This window comes from Parasteatoda tepidariorum, chromosome 8 (assembly GCF_043381705.1).
Source record: "Parasteatoda tepidariorum isolate YZ-2023 chromosome 8, CAS_Ptep_4.0, whole genome shotgun sequence".
In the NCBI taxonomy this organism is placed as follows: Eukaryota; Metazoa; Arthropoda; class Arachnida; order Araneae; family Theridiidae; genus Parasteatoda; species Parasteatoda tepidariorum.
In genome coordinates this window covers 88811510-88828893 of record NC_092211.1, presented here as the reverse complement: position 1 = coordinate 88828893, position 17384 = coordinate 88811510, and the positions used below count along the sequence as shown (strand labels likewise).

Genomic DNA, 17384 nt, shown 5'->3' with positions numbered 1-17384 from the left:
AAAGACGTCTCCAGAGTAACTCGCAGGTATTCGTCTCATACAACAACGCCCCCTATAGTTCGTTGCAATCGCGAATTGTTTTCCTATAAATATTTTTGCATCCCTATTTTAAAGGTACCTGTACTGTTATTATTACGTTTTTGATTTTGTTTGTTTCCTAAATTAAGAGTTTAAAGGATTATTATTATTTTTATTATTAAAGTAACGTAATTCTACGTTACATTTTAAGATCAAGTCATTTAAATCAGTGTCTGATCTTATTAACCATTTTACAATTATTATTTTTTGGTGCAAAATCACATCAATATATTATTATAAAATACGGTTAAAATCGATTCCTTAAATATTTTAGAATTTAACCTTCAACTTCATGAATGCATAAATTGTACTTAAAATACACTTTTTGTATTGGTAAGGATCAGCGAACAGGAAGCTTAGCCCCCTAGTACTCACAAAATTATAAAATTATGTACTTTTAACAAATCTTGTTACAACGAATCTGATAATAAATATAGTTTTTAAAACATATTATCACTTCTCACTGTTCATGATTTATCACGAATATACGTTATAGCGATATTTTTCTTTTTCGTTTTAAGTATTTAGAGCTTTAATGCAATTCAATTTCCATGTATATAGTACTTGTCCTCCCCTCCCTCAACTTTGAATACAAATCGACGCCTAAGTAATGAAGGAGAATGTAACGGAGAAAGAATGTAATTTTACAAGGCAAAATACAAAATTTGAGCGCAATCGTCCTGAGGAATTGAATTTCATAAAAGTCAGACACTTAAAGTTTGATTTCTCAGGAACTATTCAACCGATTTTGCTTAATATAATTTAAAATGTTTTCGACTATTATTTAATACATTAACAAAAAATAATAAATATATACTAAAATTTATTTTTCGCTTGGAATTACCTTTGGATGAATGAATTTTATGAGTGCGCTTAAAAATGTCTGGAAATATGGAGAAATGGGCAAAAAGTAAAATTAACATTAAGGTGTCTAGAACCATTCTCCTGACTATTGGGATTCTATTTCCCAGATTGTGGTTACATTTTGTGGGTCAGAAATCTGAATCCATCGGCAAAAAAGGCATGTTTCGTTTTTGTGTCTCGTTTCGTAACTTAAAAAATCGTTCACACTTACTCTTCTTCTTCATAAGCGCAACAGCCTTTCACAGGCCAAGGCTGACTCGCAGATTTTCCTCCATCTGGCCCTGTCCGGTGCGACGGCCCGCCATCGGTTGACTCCCAATAGCTTGAGGTCCTTTTCAACGTCGTCTATCCATCTTGTAGGTGGTTCACACTTATTAATTAGTATATTTAAGGTCTCCCCCTCGAGCCATTAAGGTTGAGTCCTGGAACGCAAATATCCAATCATTAGATCAAAAGTTATTCAGGGTGGTCCGTTTTTTATTTTGCGACATGATGGACGTCATTGGTGGAAGAGGGAATATATGTCCTCCTAAATCACTCTCTACCCTCGAAATATCTTAGCAAAAGACGAAAATTTACAAGAATCGTCATTACTTTAAAATTTAGATAGGAGACAAAAAATTATATGAGTTAAAAAAAAATTAAGACATGAGTTAATAACAAGTTAAGTAATAAAAATAGTTATTATTTATTTATTTATTTTGCAGATACTTGGTGAACAAAAAAATCCCTCCATTTTTTTGAAATTGAGAGCACTATTTTAACTGTGTGTTTTAATGTGAGACCTCCCGTCCCACGAACAAAATAAAATAATAATAATAAAAAAACAATTGGACGCCTACGACGTTCCATTCGACGCGTGTGGTGATTAAAGAAGAAGAACGAAAGTGTGTTAAGTCGATACTTTTTGAACAACCTTTTCGAACTACTCCTGTAGATGGCATCCCATTTCACGCCCACAGGTGGGCATGCGACATTCGAACATCGACTTTTCCGGGGGTGCGGCCCATCGGAGGGGCCGCGCATGCGTCTTTTCCCCAGGACTTCTCGAGGTCAGGCGGAAAAGAAAGTAATCGCTGTTTCTCCCAAAGTACACCCACCAACCGTCTCCGGAAAACTTGGGAAAAATTCACCTTTCACACACAGGTAAGAAACTCTTGTTTGTTTTAACTGAATCGAAATAGAACAATGTTTGAATAATCATAAAAAGGTTAAGTCACAAGGTGACTCGAAAGTCACGTGAGAACTGAAGTAGTTTTAACAACTTCTTCAAAACTTTCAGAACTTATTTAAGTCAGACGACAGATATTATTTTTCTTTTATCCGGTGCCCGTTCATTACATTTTCGAATATCGTTTTCTTTAACTGTTCGCAAAAAAAACGTAACTAATCTTAATATAATTAATAATCTTCTTTTTCAAACTGTTCTATCACAAATGTTAAAAATTCGAAACGTAACACTCTTTTGCAATGGCACTCCCTTGTTTAACGTATACTTTTGAAATGCTGACATTTTACTTATGTGCAGCGACAAATTTATTTAATTCCAGGAGAAAACAATCCTGATCGTACTTTCTATTCATAAAAATTAAAATATTGCAAATCCCGTGGGGACTTTCCCCTCTGCTCGCTTCGACCTCCAACCCCTGCGAATCTACAATTATATTTTAAATATAAACAGTTTGATACATCTAAAATAAATGGCATTAAAGTGAAAGATTCCAAAAATGGTTCGTTGTATTGACGCAGATTTGGTTTCAGCACCCGATTCAGGTGGGGGGGGGGGAAATTTCAACTTCATTTTGCTTGGTTGCTGTTGTAATGTCATCTACAATCTTTTTTTGAAAAAAAAATCCGATTTAATTTCTGATTGTTGTAAAACCTCGTTAATTTTGTTTTTGTTTTTGCCAGTAAGATTTTTTAGTAATAATGCGAAAAATTTATTCCTTATACTACCGTACGATTTGGCATTTCAATCACATGCATTAAGTGGACACAGTTTTACCTAAAATTTACTATAGAAGTAATTATAATTCATATGCTGTTTAATAATAATAAAATGGACAATGGATTTGGACATCGTTTTAAAGATGTTTATCCCAAAATGTTGCACAATAGGATTGTTTTATAGCATAAAAAATAAGCTTTTAGTTTTAAGTCTTTCATTTTAAGAAATAATCAAAATCAAAAATGGAATACTAGCTATAAAGCACAATCTCTAAGAAAGAAGGATACTTTAATAAAGCGTGTAAATAAAGCTCAATACTAAATAAAAAAAATATTTAATAGTAAAAAAAATCCTCTGTAGCTTTTATTAGTTTTATGCTGATGACAATTAAAAAAAATTGGGTCTTATTTGTTTACTAAGGAACCATGTCATGCGATTTTATATCCTATAAGAATGCGGCCACAACAACGAGGAACGACCATACTCTTTTTATGCCATATAAAGAAATGAACAAAAAAATGTAAATATTAAAATCACAGAAAAAGGATATACAACAGTAGTTTATCTAATAAAAAATAATTATAAAATTATATATATATCAATAATAACAACGATGATAAATAAATAAAATACAAATCACATTCAATACATGAAATTTCACTGAGAGAAAAAAAAAATCGATAGGAAATACACATATTTTCAAAGAATAATAGGAAAAAAAATCATAAAATATAATTTTTTGTGCTACAATTGAGAGTCTGATTAATTTATTATTTTTCTTTCTTTCTAATTTAAGGCAAGAAAAATAGCTGCCAGATATTTTCTGAAATCTGAATCATTTATATTATTTAGACCAGAATATTTAATAATTTTTAGATCAACAAAAAAAAATAATAATAAAAAACTATAATTGTAGTACTTGATAAACATTTATATTTTTTGCGCATAAAATCAGCAGCGACGGTAATGGGCCTCTCCTCATACCAGTTCAGGAAGATTTATCTATTAGAAAGAGAGAGGGGTGGGCGGACACTTTTAATCCCGTTATTTGATGGTTTCTTCTCTATTTAAGGGGATTAGTACCTCATCGTTCCTCGTTTTACTTCAGTGAATGAGACACCTAAGCGTTCTTGAGGGAAATTAAAGTGATTAAAAGATTTTCACTGCATTTATAGACGAAAAAGTGTTAGGATTAAAATGTTCAACGGATTTTATTTCGGAATAGAAACAGTTGCTGTCAAGAATTTGCCAAAACTTTTCTTAAATTAAAATTAAATTCCATGAAATTTAAAATGAGCGTCTATACATGCTTAGTATTTTATTAAACAAATGTAAATAAAATGAACGTACTTGATAGACATTGACATCTTTTATTGATAATCATTTTAGTTCTATGTAATGAGTGTATTTTACTTTAGTTTGCATACGTAATATCGATTTATTTTTTAAGTGGGAAAGACTCATATTAAGCTTAGATCTACACTGTTCAGCAATTTTCAATTTTGTATCGTAATTTGTCATTTGTAAGAAAATTGTACAAAATTTACAACTTGTAATGAACATAAATATGAAAGAAATAATGTTAATATTCTAGCGTTATTCAATTGTTTTTCTTTTTACAATAAATCTATTCTTGAAGTAAACTTAACTTTCAAACTTTGCATCTGTTTTTTCATGGTTAATTAAAATTATTTTAAATAAATTAATGTAAACATCGTATTGAAAATTTCTTTTTTCATAAATTGTGTTTTAACCAAACTAGATGACCAACGCTGGAATTGTTTCTTTCTTTATTTTCGAAACTCAGTTTTAAATAGAATATACTTTTTCGTTACAATATAAAATTTTAAGGGAGGAAAATTTATAAGAAATGGGTTAGGTTTTCAAATGACAACAATAAGTAAAGGCAAATAGATTTTTATAAGCGTCATGGTGCATGCAACATACAGAAAATTAGTGAAATTGTCGGTATTTTGTTAAATTAAATAGATTAGTTTAAACTTGAATAAATGTTTTTTTTAAATATTTTCTGCACCTTCTTGTTAACTATTTAGAACCAAACAATAAAAACACATGTCAAGATATATATTTAAAATTGGTAATAAAACAATAGTTGAGAAAGCAAAAAAAAAAAATTGTTTGCTTTTGGGCCATACTTACAAGCCTCTCTACTTCAACATGACAATAGATTATGTTATGTGTGTCTTAAATTATTAATCTTAAAAGAATTTCATGTAAATGAATTTCATATCAACCAATTTTATGTAGTATGTATTTCATTTGTATAACCAAAACTTGTGTCATTTTAATAAAATATTTTGGGAACTTTCAATTGAGGCTTTAATTTATAATAATTAATTAAATTATAATTAATTAATTAAAATTAGGCTTTAATTTATAAGCAAAAGTTTATCATCCGATGGAGAAAAAAAATGATTGTAGAGATTGATGAACAAAGCGAACATGAGACATAGTATATTAATTAGTATTAAAATTGACTTTTTTTGATAAAATGCAATGTTTTTTTTAAAAAAGAAAATCTTTTAGGGAGGGAGGAGATACTTCTAGATAAGACCCATCTGGACCCTGAGCCTATTACTTCTAAAAGTATATTTGAATTATCTTTCAAATAATGCGTAAGCATATTTTTAGCAATTTTGGAATCTCCTTACTCCCTCGTCAGCAGAAGTAAGCAAATCATAAACCTCTCCATGTTTACAGAAGAAAGCGTAAGAAAGTCGCAATACCTCTCCCTAACTTTTCGCTTTAACTTTGACTTTTATTGCATTAATATAATCTTAGGAATAAATTCAAATAAAAGATATAAATTTTCACAGTTGACCTTTTCAAATTTACGGCTATTCTTTAGGAATCCATTGTGTTCAAAACTTCTGAAACTCTTCGAAGAAAGGTTTTCAAACTTTTTCTTTCTCCGAATTTAATTCCAAATGTAAAAATTTGTTTCGTTTTTATGATTGTTTCCTCGGAATTAAAAAATAATTTGGAAGTAGAGGATGTCTCACGTAAAGATACCATTCCTATCTCTTACACTTGAAAGTGCCCCCCGTTAGATGCTTACATAACGTCCTCTTAGTATAAATTATTTTTTAAAAAAATAAATTTTTTTTTATTTGATTTATATCTTTGGAAAACAGACTTCTGTATTAAATGAATAATTTTTCTTATAATAAGTGGGCAAAGAATTTTGAGGTCAATATATATATACGGAATAATCACAAAATACAGTATTTTGAATTTAAAAATTCATAGTTGACATAAACACGGGATCAAACTATTCACCCAAAAAATGAACTCGTCAGTTTTGTATTTTAAACGAAAAGTGAAAAATCTCTAATGACTGAACAGTTTAAATGTGAACCCAATATTACTTTCAACTTGAATTTCAGTTTTTAATGGTATATTAGAAGGCTTAAAACGATTTTTAATTATTCACTTTTCAGGTTCTATTTTATCTTCTTATATTTTAAAAAATGTCACGAAGGAATGATGAATGTAAGAAATCTTACCTGATTGAATGGATTCGAACGGGTTTCACAAGCCAAAACGTGAATGGGTTTTGAAAATAAGAACATGCTGCGAGGTTTCTCCGTGTTGTTCAATCTTTTTCATTTAAAGTTTTTAATAAAAGGTTTTATTCTCTGACATGATTTTTGATAAATTGTTGCGAGGGAGTGACGCAACCCATTAAGGACAAACTTTAAAACAATGCTTTCACTATATAAGTAAGTTTTTTTTACAAAAATTGAATTTAAATTAAATTTTTTTATTAAAAATTATCATTATTGAACTTTTAATTTCATTTGTACATCCCCAATATTGTAAAATGAAAAATTCGAATCTGTTACCTTTATTGTTTTATTTTCTGAGAAATATTTTTTTCTAATTTTAATTCAACAGTAGGATAAAGCAAGGGAATATAAGCATAGATATAGGAATATACACAGGAACATATAGGCATATCTTTAGTAACATAAAACAAATTTAAAAAAATAAAATAAAAATAAACAATCATTATATTACTTTTTTAAAATACATTCTAAAAAGCTCTTTCAACCCTAAATATATGCTAAAGTCTTAAAACAAAGTAAAAACTACTTTTATTCTTTGTTTTATGGAACAAAAATGTACTATATGTTTAAATGTTTTTATATTCAAATAGTAGTTTTACTGAGACATGAAAATTGCTTTTTTGTGTCAAGTAATCGTATAATTGTATTTTACGTCATTCGTTGAGTAATTTATAATAATTTTAACCAAGAAGTTCACTAAGTTAAAGTATATTATGATATTTTAAGCGATGCTTGTTTGTTACGCTGATTACAGTTCCAATTTTTGTTTTTAGTCTTAAATTAATAATTTCATAAACTTGATGGCAAAAACTTGGGGGGAAAACTAATACGTGAATGAAAACATAATTTTAAATTAAATTACAAAAGTTTTCGTACTAATTTCAAATTTTCGTTTGTAAATTTGATTGTAAATTGCTTAAGTAACAAAGGTGCGCATTTCCCATTTTTTTACTTTAGTGAAGAATGTCAGAAGATATCGGTCATGGGTAATAGCGATGCAACTCAAAATATCAAGTTTTGAGATAAGTGGGTTTAAAGTTTTCATTGCTAAGGAAAATGCATAAGAAATGCTTCAGTTTGCTTAAATGAAGACTACCTTCAAGTTGAATTATGAGTTATGCTAGTATTGCTGCTGAAAGAATGTGTATTTTCATATTTACACCTGCCCATAGTTAAAAACCCGTGTTTTTTTAGTTGTGCCACTATTGCAGCCCATGAGCGATATAATGAAGATAAATTTGCTTTGAGCATTATTGAAATCGAATTTTCTGAGTTTTATTCATTTAAATGCAAAAATCCCTTCATTTGATAACATGAATGAATAATGAAATTAATAATTGAAAAAGGCTCGCCAGCTGTGGTTACCGCCAGAGATAGCCAACAAGGAATGATATTTTCTTTTTACTAGAGACAGCATAATTTATATGAAGTGTTTCCAACTATAAATTTTTAATATGAATAAAAAGAAAAACATAATTATTACTTAATAATAATTTAAGAAGACGTTATAGCATGAGTTGAACCCTTCATGGCAAATATCAATTTAACCTACATAAGTATTTTTAAATTTAAAGTTTAGACAAAAGTGTGTTCAAAAATATTTAGGGTAAGCCATGAAGTTTAAGTTGTTAAAAAAAATTTCAAAATATTAAAAATAAATAAATAAATAGAAAAAAGTGCACCAAAAAAAAGGNTATATATATATGGCAGGATTACATATAATTGCGCAGTTGGAAAAATTATTATTCAAGAATTGTTTCCATTTTAATATTTTCTAAAAAAAATTTTCAAAATTTGAAGCTTCATGGTTGACTCTAGGAGTCTACCTGATATCACATTTCTCTAAACTTTAAATTTAAAATTATTAAAAATGGAAGCAGAAGTTGTCGTGAAAAGTTTCTTCCGTGGTTAGAGTTTTCTTAAGCAAAGATTTTGGTTCATCTCTTTTCTTTTTTTCCTCATCAAGTTCATATACGGGGGAATTTTAATTACGAGTTAGTTGAAACAAGAACATTTCAAGAAGTCTTTCATTTACTCGGCTCATAGCAATAATAAACTCCGAATGAAACAGGGGACCCTTTAATTAAGTGAGCTTAAAAGTGGTCTCATTGTTATAAGCTTGAAACTGCCAAGCTAATTCAAGAAAATTTGAGGAGGTTTTCCAATTTCCGTTTTGCATTGTTTGTCGGCATTTTTCCATTAAAATGCCTCAGAACTCAACCATCAAAAGGGGTGTAGTCTCGGGGGGAGAAATTTCCAAACATGCTTTTAATCATCTTTATTTCATTTTTTATACTCCGCTCGGCATTCTTTTCCGAAACTTAGCCAATCATCTCGTTTGAGGAAAATATCCGGCATTATTCGAGAATTTCAAACAGATTTCTTCCGTCGTAAATTTACTAATACAATACTGCAATCAGAGTTTTTTGAAAGATATTTAAGTACACTGAGAACAAAAAAAAAAATAGTATGATCAAAACTATCAGGATATATGATAGAATTTAACATCTTTCTGGATCAATGGAAACACCAAAAAGCTCGGTAGTTCTTACAAAAATGTTTTGGTAATGATTTTGCTAAAATTAACTATAAAATATGGTTTTATAATATGTGAGAAAATTTGGTAAATATGATAAAGTTTGGTGATATCTTAGAGCTTGGCGTAAAAAGTCATATCTCCTGTTAAATTTACTTTTCAGTTTTATATTTTTTACTAAATGCGTGGCAATAAGAACAATAAATTTATAAATTGGAATTTCCTGTAAACGAAATGAAAAATATGAGCAAAAAAATGACCAAATGAATGGCTTTTATGACCAGAATTATGTTGTTGCTTTCTTAAAAAAAAAGAAAAGAAATGGTATTACCATAAAATTGTCAACATGTTGAATTAAACGGTAGAAAAAGTAAAATCTTAAAACATTAGGACAATAATGTGTTAATAATAATGTTTTAAATGCACTTCATCTATGTTCAATCGAGCGAAAACTCCATCGATATTCGTGAATACTTTGTTTTTATTAGTAAGTATTCGAGAACAGATATTTGAGTATGTTTTATTCGTAGTTTTATGAGGGTCTATTTTTGTAGACTTACATACCCGGTAGAGCGTATAAACATTTCGATTCCTGCCACTTACGCAAATGTTAACTCCTCCTAAATTAAAGTAAGAATTTCCAATATACTAATTTTAAGATTTGCAAAAGCAGGGAACAAATATCAATCCACTCCGGTTCTTTTTTCATAGTACGGTGCCGGTAATCCGTCCCACTGTGAGTGGGAGTCCCCCTCTACTCATTCTTACGATATAAAGTCATTGATTTCTCTTGACTGTTGCGAAATTAAATCTCTGACTCCCCTCCCCCCCTTTCCCCGTGTCGTACACCAGAGGGGGAAGGAGGGAGAAGCTCAAATGGGCTTTAGAGAGCTTTTCCCTGCGGGATCTTCCATATGCTTTTCCTCCGTTTTGGGGGAATAATGATGATGGACTGGCTTTCCATCCTTCCAAAATGGGGTAACTATATGTGCCACTTTTTGATATTTTTATTTCATATCATTCTAAAATCGCAACATAGAGTTCGATATAATTTACAAAATATATCTGGGTAAAAAATGAACTGCTATAATTATCTGTAATTAATGCCCGATTTTACGGTAATTAATTTCCCATTTTACGGTAATGAATACCCCATTTTACGACTATTCTTTCCCCCCTTTTTCGGCAAAATAGTTTATTAAAAGATAACAAGTTATATTGCGGTGGCCACTGTTGTTTATAAAGTTTCCTAATTCATCCTAGACTGAGGTGTAAACCCTTCTCTATGGTGACCTCATAGATCCTCGGTTTGAATCCCTATACCGGGCTCGAAATTGTGGAGCGTTAACCTCAACGACCCCCTGGCCTACAACGGATTGTTGCGGAATGTTGTGTATGCTTCATTAAAGTAAATTATTTTAATTAAAAAAAAAGAGGATATTTTTAAAAATCTATGTACATTTTGATGTGTGCAGATAAAGATAAAATCTTCATTTTTGAACTTCGGCATTTAAAATACCAGACATTCAGCAAATAGGAAGAAGTGACCGAAAGGAAATTTTTACATAAGGACTCCATAGTATAAAATGATACTCATACCTACTAAATCATCCCCCTAATAATGTATTGGGAGAATCCTTTGTCATAAATGATGTCAAAATATTATACACAACAAAGATCGTATATAATTAAAGTAAAGAAAAAATAAAGACGCTATCAAAATCTGTACAATTCTAGGGAGAAAGGCGGAAGCATTAAAATCAGTGAAGGTGTTTTAAATAATCAATACTCAACTTCTCTCTGCACTTACTCCGGTTAATGAAACAGACTTTGATGCTTTTAGTAATCGTGATTTTAATTTATTGTTTTTATGACAAAATTAGCATCGTCCAGATATGCCACGATAAAAAAAAAGTTTTTAAATCGATGAGTTCTACTCGCACTTATTTATATTATTTCTATACAACACAAAGAATTAAGGACCTGTTGGATGTAACCAAAGAAGACCGAAAACGAGGTTATGACAACGAGCAAAATTTTCGATGTTGTTGAGAGAATTAAACGTTTAAAATGGAGGTTCGGTTATATATTAGGGTGTGTCGATTTTTAATTTTTCCAAAATCAAAATCTTCTGTGATAGAAAAAGTTGTGTATTAATATCAAATGTTTTCAAAAATATTTTTTCTTTTTTTGAAATCAAATCGAAATTGAGTTGATTGAGTTGAGCCAAGAATGTTCAATTTCGACTCTACCAAAATTATTTTCGCCCCAGTAACATCAGCTCATCTTGATTCCCTGCAATCTTTTCTTATTTCATTCTCTGCCAACAAAAGGTCTCACTATGCAACTCATTCAACTGCAGGAGATTAAAAATTTTGATGCAGAAATTTTTTTTGAAAATATAAGCAAAACATTACGCATTTTACAAAATTAGAGAAATTTCAAGGCTCTGTTGGAGGATCTAAATATATATTGGTTTCAAAAAACTTTTTTTACAAACATTTGATAGCAATACGCAACTTTTACTACTACTGGCGATTTCGATTTTGAAAATAAAATAAAAATTAAAATCAACCAACATTACTATAGATCACGAAGAAATACACCTACAACAGTTTGATCCCGTGATCCCAAACGACCCAGAAAGGTGATGTAATAAACTTATATAATAATAATAAAACATTGATGTCCAATTGATTGCGAGAGCAATAAAACGAAGAAAAAAAATGGCAAGAGTAATGAAAATTGGAAAAGAGTTCCATCCTATAATGAACTATGTTATTTTATACTTATAGTTATTTTATTTTATAACCGACGTTCACCAACCGACTCAACTTTGAGTTTACGGCTACCGATGCTGAACGAAGTAGCTTTGTCCTTTTGAACTCGATTCAGAAGACGAGGGAACTCCAGAATAAGGCTTTGAGAGAAATTTTGCCTTTGCGGGGGACTTTTTGAAGGAACTAATCCACATTTGCACTATATAGAGAGGAAAACCACGACAACCTCCCACGGTTAATCTGACGGCAAAGGGACTCTAACCCATGATCCGTCTACCCTATTTTACGTCAGCACTATGGTCGGTGCGGAATTCGGATCGGCCAGCCATCGCTGTGATTCGAACCCATATCACGTGATTGGAAGACGAACTCTCCTGAAGCCACCACGGCTTACTTATAGTTATTGTATTTTATGCAAACATTTCAGTGAGACACTTGTATTTCAGATGTAAAATTATTTACTTTTCATTGTTGCCTCGTTATGGATATCATCCAAAAATGAAAGTTGTTCTCTCCTCTCCCCATCGTTTCGTTGAGTAGAGGAGAAACCATTGGGGGAGAACTAATTGGGTGATAGGTCGCTAAATGGATTTATAGATCGTTGGGAGTTTTTTCTTTCTTTTTTTAGAGAGGGTGTTTTGATTTCTGACTAACTGAATTGTGGATTCCCTCTTACATCAATATATATATATTTACACCTATTACACGAGTCATCCTTTACCCACGAGAATCACGATTGGACGGATAACCGATAAAGCGGTATGAAATCACGCTATTGATTTGCTCTTTTCTCTCCAATTTAAGTCTTGTAAATGGCACACCTTCAACAGATACTATCAACTTATGTAGTTAGAATGTTTTATGACATGTTGTAGGAACAGGTAATAATTTGGATAACAGTAAGATTTAGCTGATTGCACAATCATCGACATCTAATTTTAATACTCTCTTATATTCAAGATATGAAGGCCCTCTCATGAGCATACGAATAAGTATGTAAGAAGTTTTAATAACATTCTTACAAACCAGTCAATAAAACTATAATGGAGATGATTTTCCGTTGATGTGTTGATCTCAGTCAAAGGATGAAAGCAATTCTTTACTTATTTTGCAGACATTATGATAAAATAACCCAGAATTCACAGCAAGAGGATGACTGCTTTTAAATTTTAACCTAGCAACCGCACAACCTCTTAATCTATTTCACACAACTTCCCTTTTTCTTTTCTTTTTCTTTGTGTGATGTAGCAATTTTTTATTGTTTATTTTGCCTTACTTTCAAACAGGGTTCGTTGTTTTAAATCAGCTTGATTTAAATCACGATTTAAATCATGATTTAAATCAAATGATTTTTTTAAAAAAAATCATTGATTTAAATCAATTAATTTTTTTATCTATATATATTGATTTTAAAAGTTAAAAATCAGTGTTTTAAATTTTTTATACTTTTATTATTTTCTTTTCTTAGTATTAAAATTTAATTTAAATAAATTGCTGCATTAATTAATTTTAGTTAACGAAATTANTTAGAGCTTCTAAAATATTGTTACAATATAGTTTTAATATTAAGTTAATTTGATTAAACATTTATAATTTTTTTTAATCATAAATGAAAGTTCTTACAGTGTATTTGAATAAAAATCAAAAAAATCTGATTTGAATCAAAAAAATCCGATTTATATCAAGAAAATCACGGACCCTGCTTTCAAGTCTTCCCATCCGTTTTCGAGACGGCAATGTTGGTTCAATTTGAAGTCATTGCAATTTTTTGCTGGATCGCGACTTAGAAGTCCTCATCGATCAAGATGCTTCGGCCTGTAATTTTCGAAATCGCTTGTATTTATAGTAGATTTCACACATGAATTTCAATGACATCATTTGTTTTAGTCACTTTCTACATTAATTATATGATGAGTCAGTGAAGGTTATGTAAAAAAAATTTTTTTAAATCGATCATAGTCTTTTATCTTAAAATTAAGAGGAGGAATAACTTAAATACGTAGTTTCATTAGTTCAGCTTTCGGGATTCTTCTGAAGTTTGATTTTTTAACAAATGATCGTTTTAACATTGATTATGGAAATTAAGAAGTATTCTCGACCCCNATAATACTCCCCAATAATTTTTTTTTTTTTTTTGAGTGATTGAGTTTACTTACTTCAGATCATCGCTTGAGATATGTTGAGTAGTGGAAAACTTCACAAAAATGCTGCTTATGGACTCATTTTTAGTGAGAAACCACACGATAGTGATTTTTTTCACCCATTTCGAGTGTGCAAATATTGGAGGAGATTTGCTGTTGCTAGTTACATAGCATAAAATATCGCTTGACATATATAAAGCAAATATTTTTAGTCTGATAAGCTCGTGGGTTACTCTACAGTAGTGGTCGGAAAAACTACATTATTTTTGTAATTTACTACTACTAAAACTACTTTCCTAAAAATGTAGTAAACTGCAACTGCACCTACCTTTTTTTTTAAAATGTACTGACTAGAAATTACTTTAGAATTTTGGAACTACTTCTATACTTTCAGGAAGCAAACTTCGCTGAAGAACTCAATTTACACCTATGTTCAAAATGGTTTTGAATAAGAAATGGGCTTACATTAAATATAGGGGAATAGTTAAAAAATATTTATTCATGACATATATCAGACAGTTTATTATCACAAAAATTCTTTTTCGAATTTGTTCATTTAACCTTCAACTTTTTGCGTCTTTTTTCGACAGCGAATATTTAATTTAAGAAATGCAAAACTCTTCTATCAAATACTTGCACGTTTTTAATTGTTTATTAGTAGCCTTTTATTTCCTCTAAGAAATGAAGTACATCGAAAATACGTTCCCTTTCTTTAAAATAACATCAAAATTTCCCGAATGTGCGTGCATTCGCACGTGAAAGCGTGTCCAAAGTGATTCATTATCTATTTTTCGTAATGATTAGTATATTAGTTATACATGATTTTAAAAACGTAATTTTTGTTAACGCTCAGCTGCAGCAACAGAGTCATTTTCATTGCATATATTAACGGACCCGCAAAGATGTGTACCCATCTAATTCAAAAAAGTAGTTAGTTAGGGTTAACAAGCATTAAAAAACATCTAATTTATCGATAAATGTGTTCATGAAAGCACTTTTTATATCATTATAAAATGACGCAAATTGTTTGCATAAGAGTGCAAATTTAAAGGAACTTATGTAACACTACATAAAACTATTCGGTTTTCCTCGAACGGAATCATAAAAGATTATATTTTCCCACAGTATATGGTTGTAAAATTTAATATCATTCACACTTAAAATCATGCAACGCTTAAATCGAGATTAAGTATTTTAATAAGATTTATCGGAAATCAGTATTGAATATTCCAAAAATTGTCCTTGCAACCGCAGAGTTTCTTGGAAAAGTCAAAAAAATTCCGAAGGATTTTTTTTTAACTAGCAATGGTTTTTGAATTTCTTAATTGCATTTATATCAAACAATAATCCATTATTCATTAAATATTTTAGTAATTTTTGCGAAATTATTTTTGTACAATGGCTATGAAATAAGAGACAGCACATTTAAAAAAAAAATTATAACTATTTTTTTATAAGAATATTTTGATTTTATTATGCATTCGTAAAATTGTATTTCCCATCTAAATTTTCAATTCAAAATAAAGATAACTAAATTCAACAGTATGTCTCTCGCATAACCTTTTTAATATTTATAGTAGAGTACTTTTTAGTTTTAACGAAAAACCCTCTTTTCATTTAATTTAGTTTATGCATGCAATAAAAAACAAATTCAGTACTATAAGTCAAGATGCCGCTCTTGACCCACGAATTCAACTGTCTGATACAAGATCTAATTTTAAGATTATTATTGATAAAAAGGTCGAAAATTTCGTTTTCTCCATATTAAATATTTTCAAAATTGTTAGAAATTTTCTTTAGTTGATTTGTCTATTAAATACTTAGCAATTTAAGACGAACTTTATTTATGATAAATTATTATCAAGTTTCTGCCAAAAGAAGGCCAATTATTTAGACTTCCATAACCGGAAAGCGACTTGGAACCGAAAAGAACTGGTTCTACAATATTATTAGAAAAATGTATATATTTATTTTAAATATTACAGTTTTTTTAGGCTAGAATTTAATTTAAATAATTTTATAAAAAATATCTAAATCCTAAATAAATAATGGATTACTGATTCGATCTAAATGGCAGATTTCAAAAATCATTACTGGTTTAAAAATAAATCTCAACTCTTGGAACATCTATTACTTTTCCACGGAACACTTTTTGGAATCACGGATTTGAAACACTTGCCTTCATCATTTCCTGACTCCAAATTTAATTTAACAAAACGATTCAAGTTTAAAGCTGCATATTAATTTTTTTTTTGATTGCATGATTTTTTTATTAGAATAGCTATTTTCTATTCGGGCCACCTATTAATTGTTAGCCACAATGATGTAAAAGCTTATTTCAAGAGTTATTTGTAATTTTCGAATGATTTAAAATCAGAAACTAGGAATCTAAAATGTATGGTAGCAAAATCGAAGCGATTTAAATTTTTTGTAAACGAAGAATCGACAAAGCTAGAAAGTTATTCGCTTTAGATGGATTTTAGATACTTTAATGTGTACTGACTGAAAAACCTGAGATCACCAGACGTATGACGTCATAGATCGACTGCGTCATCGATTGCAGCCCCTTCCCTGATTGTCAACGAGGCGTGAATTTCGGAGCTCTTCTTTCAGCCCCCCCCCCCTCACTGGTACACTCCCACTACGCGTTTAGTTTCCTTAATATAGGAAAGAGTATAATGTGTGAATATAATATATCCTCAAAATAGAAATTATTTCCCACATTAATAGTACTAGGGAGCTAAGCCCCCTGTACGCTGCCGCTCACCAACACCGATGATTGTTTCACAATAATTGTTGTTTCGTGGCAAAAATCGGCTTTTTTTTGCTCAAGTTAAAATTATTCACTTAGCATGTATGTACTAAAAGGAATTCTATTTGCTTATACGCTTGTGCCCTCACTTCCAATCCGTCCAAATATTATTATCTTTTGGTATTATAAATATTTAGATCTATTGGTGAACAGAATTAATTTTTCTAAGTAATCCTTTTTTAAAATAACATTTATTTTGCTATAACATTACAGTGTTCAAACAAATTGGATGAGTTCACAATCGTAATTTCCACTTACCAAGCGGGCCGATTTATTAAATACTATTTTTTCTTGCATCTCATTGAGCATGAAGCTAATCGTTTAGTTCTAAATCATTTAACAGATCTCTTTAACAGCAATTTATGACAGTATTATTTGCAGACAAATAATAATTCGCGATCGCAACGCTCGAGTACGCCGTCTAGCGGGAGCCTGTAAATATCAGACATTAATTTATCAAGTTTTCATTTAGTTCCATCGAAATCATTGACAGAATCAGACGCCATTTTTTAGCAGCAAATAAGAAACAAAATTTCCCTAAGGAAAAGGCCGAAGAACTTGAAAAAAATCTCCAGAATATTAGTAAATCTTTCAGGAACAGAACACGCCAAACATTTGAAGAAAAATTCCTCAAT

General features: G+C 30.2%; 1 protein-coding gene across 1 annotated transcript in view; it reads left to right on the top strand.

The window, feature by feature from the left end:
* The first annotated feature begins 1956 nt into the window (after positions 1 to 1956).
* Positions 1957 to 17384, top strand: part of LOC107445214 (sodium-dependent neutral amino acid transporter B(0)AT3) — a 44955-nt gene continuing 29527 nt past the window's right edge. The window contains exon 1 of the mRNA XM_016059563.3: positions 1957 to 2088. The gene's annotated coding sequence lies outside the window, so the exon portion shown is untranslated. The remainder of the gene's footprint in view (positions 2089 to 17384) is intronic.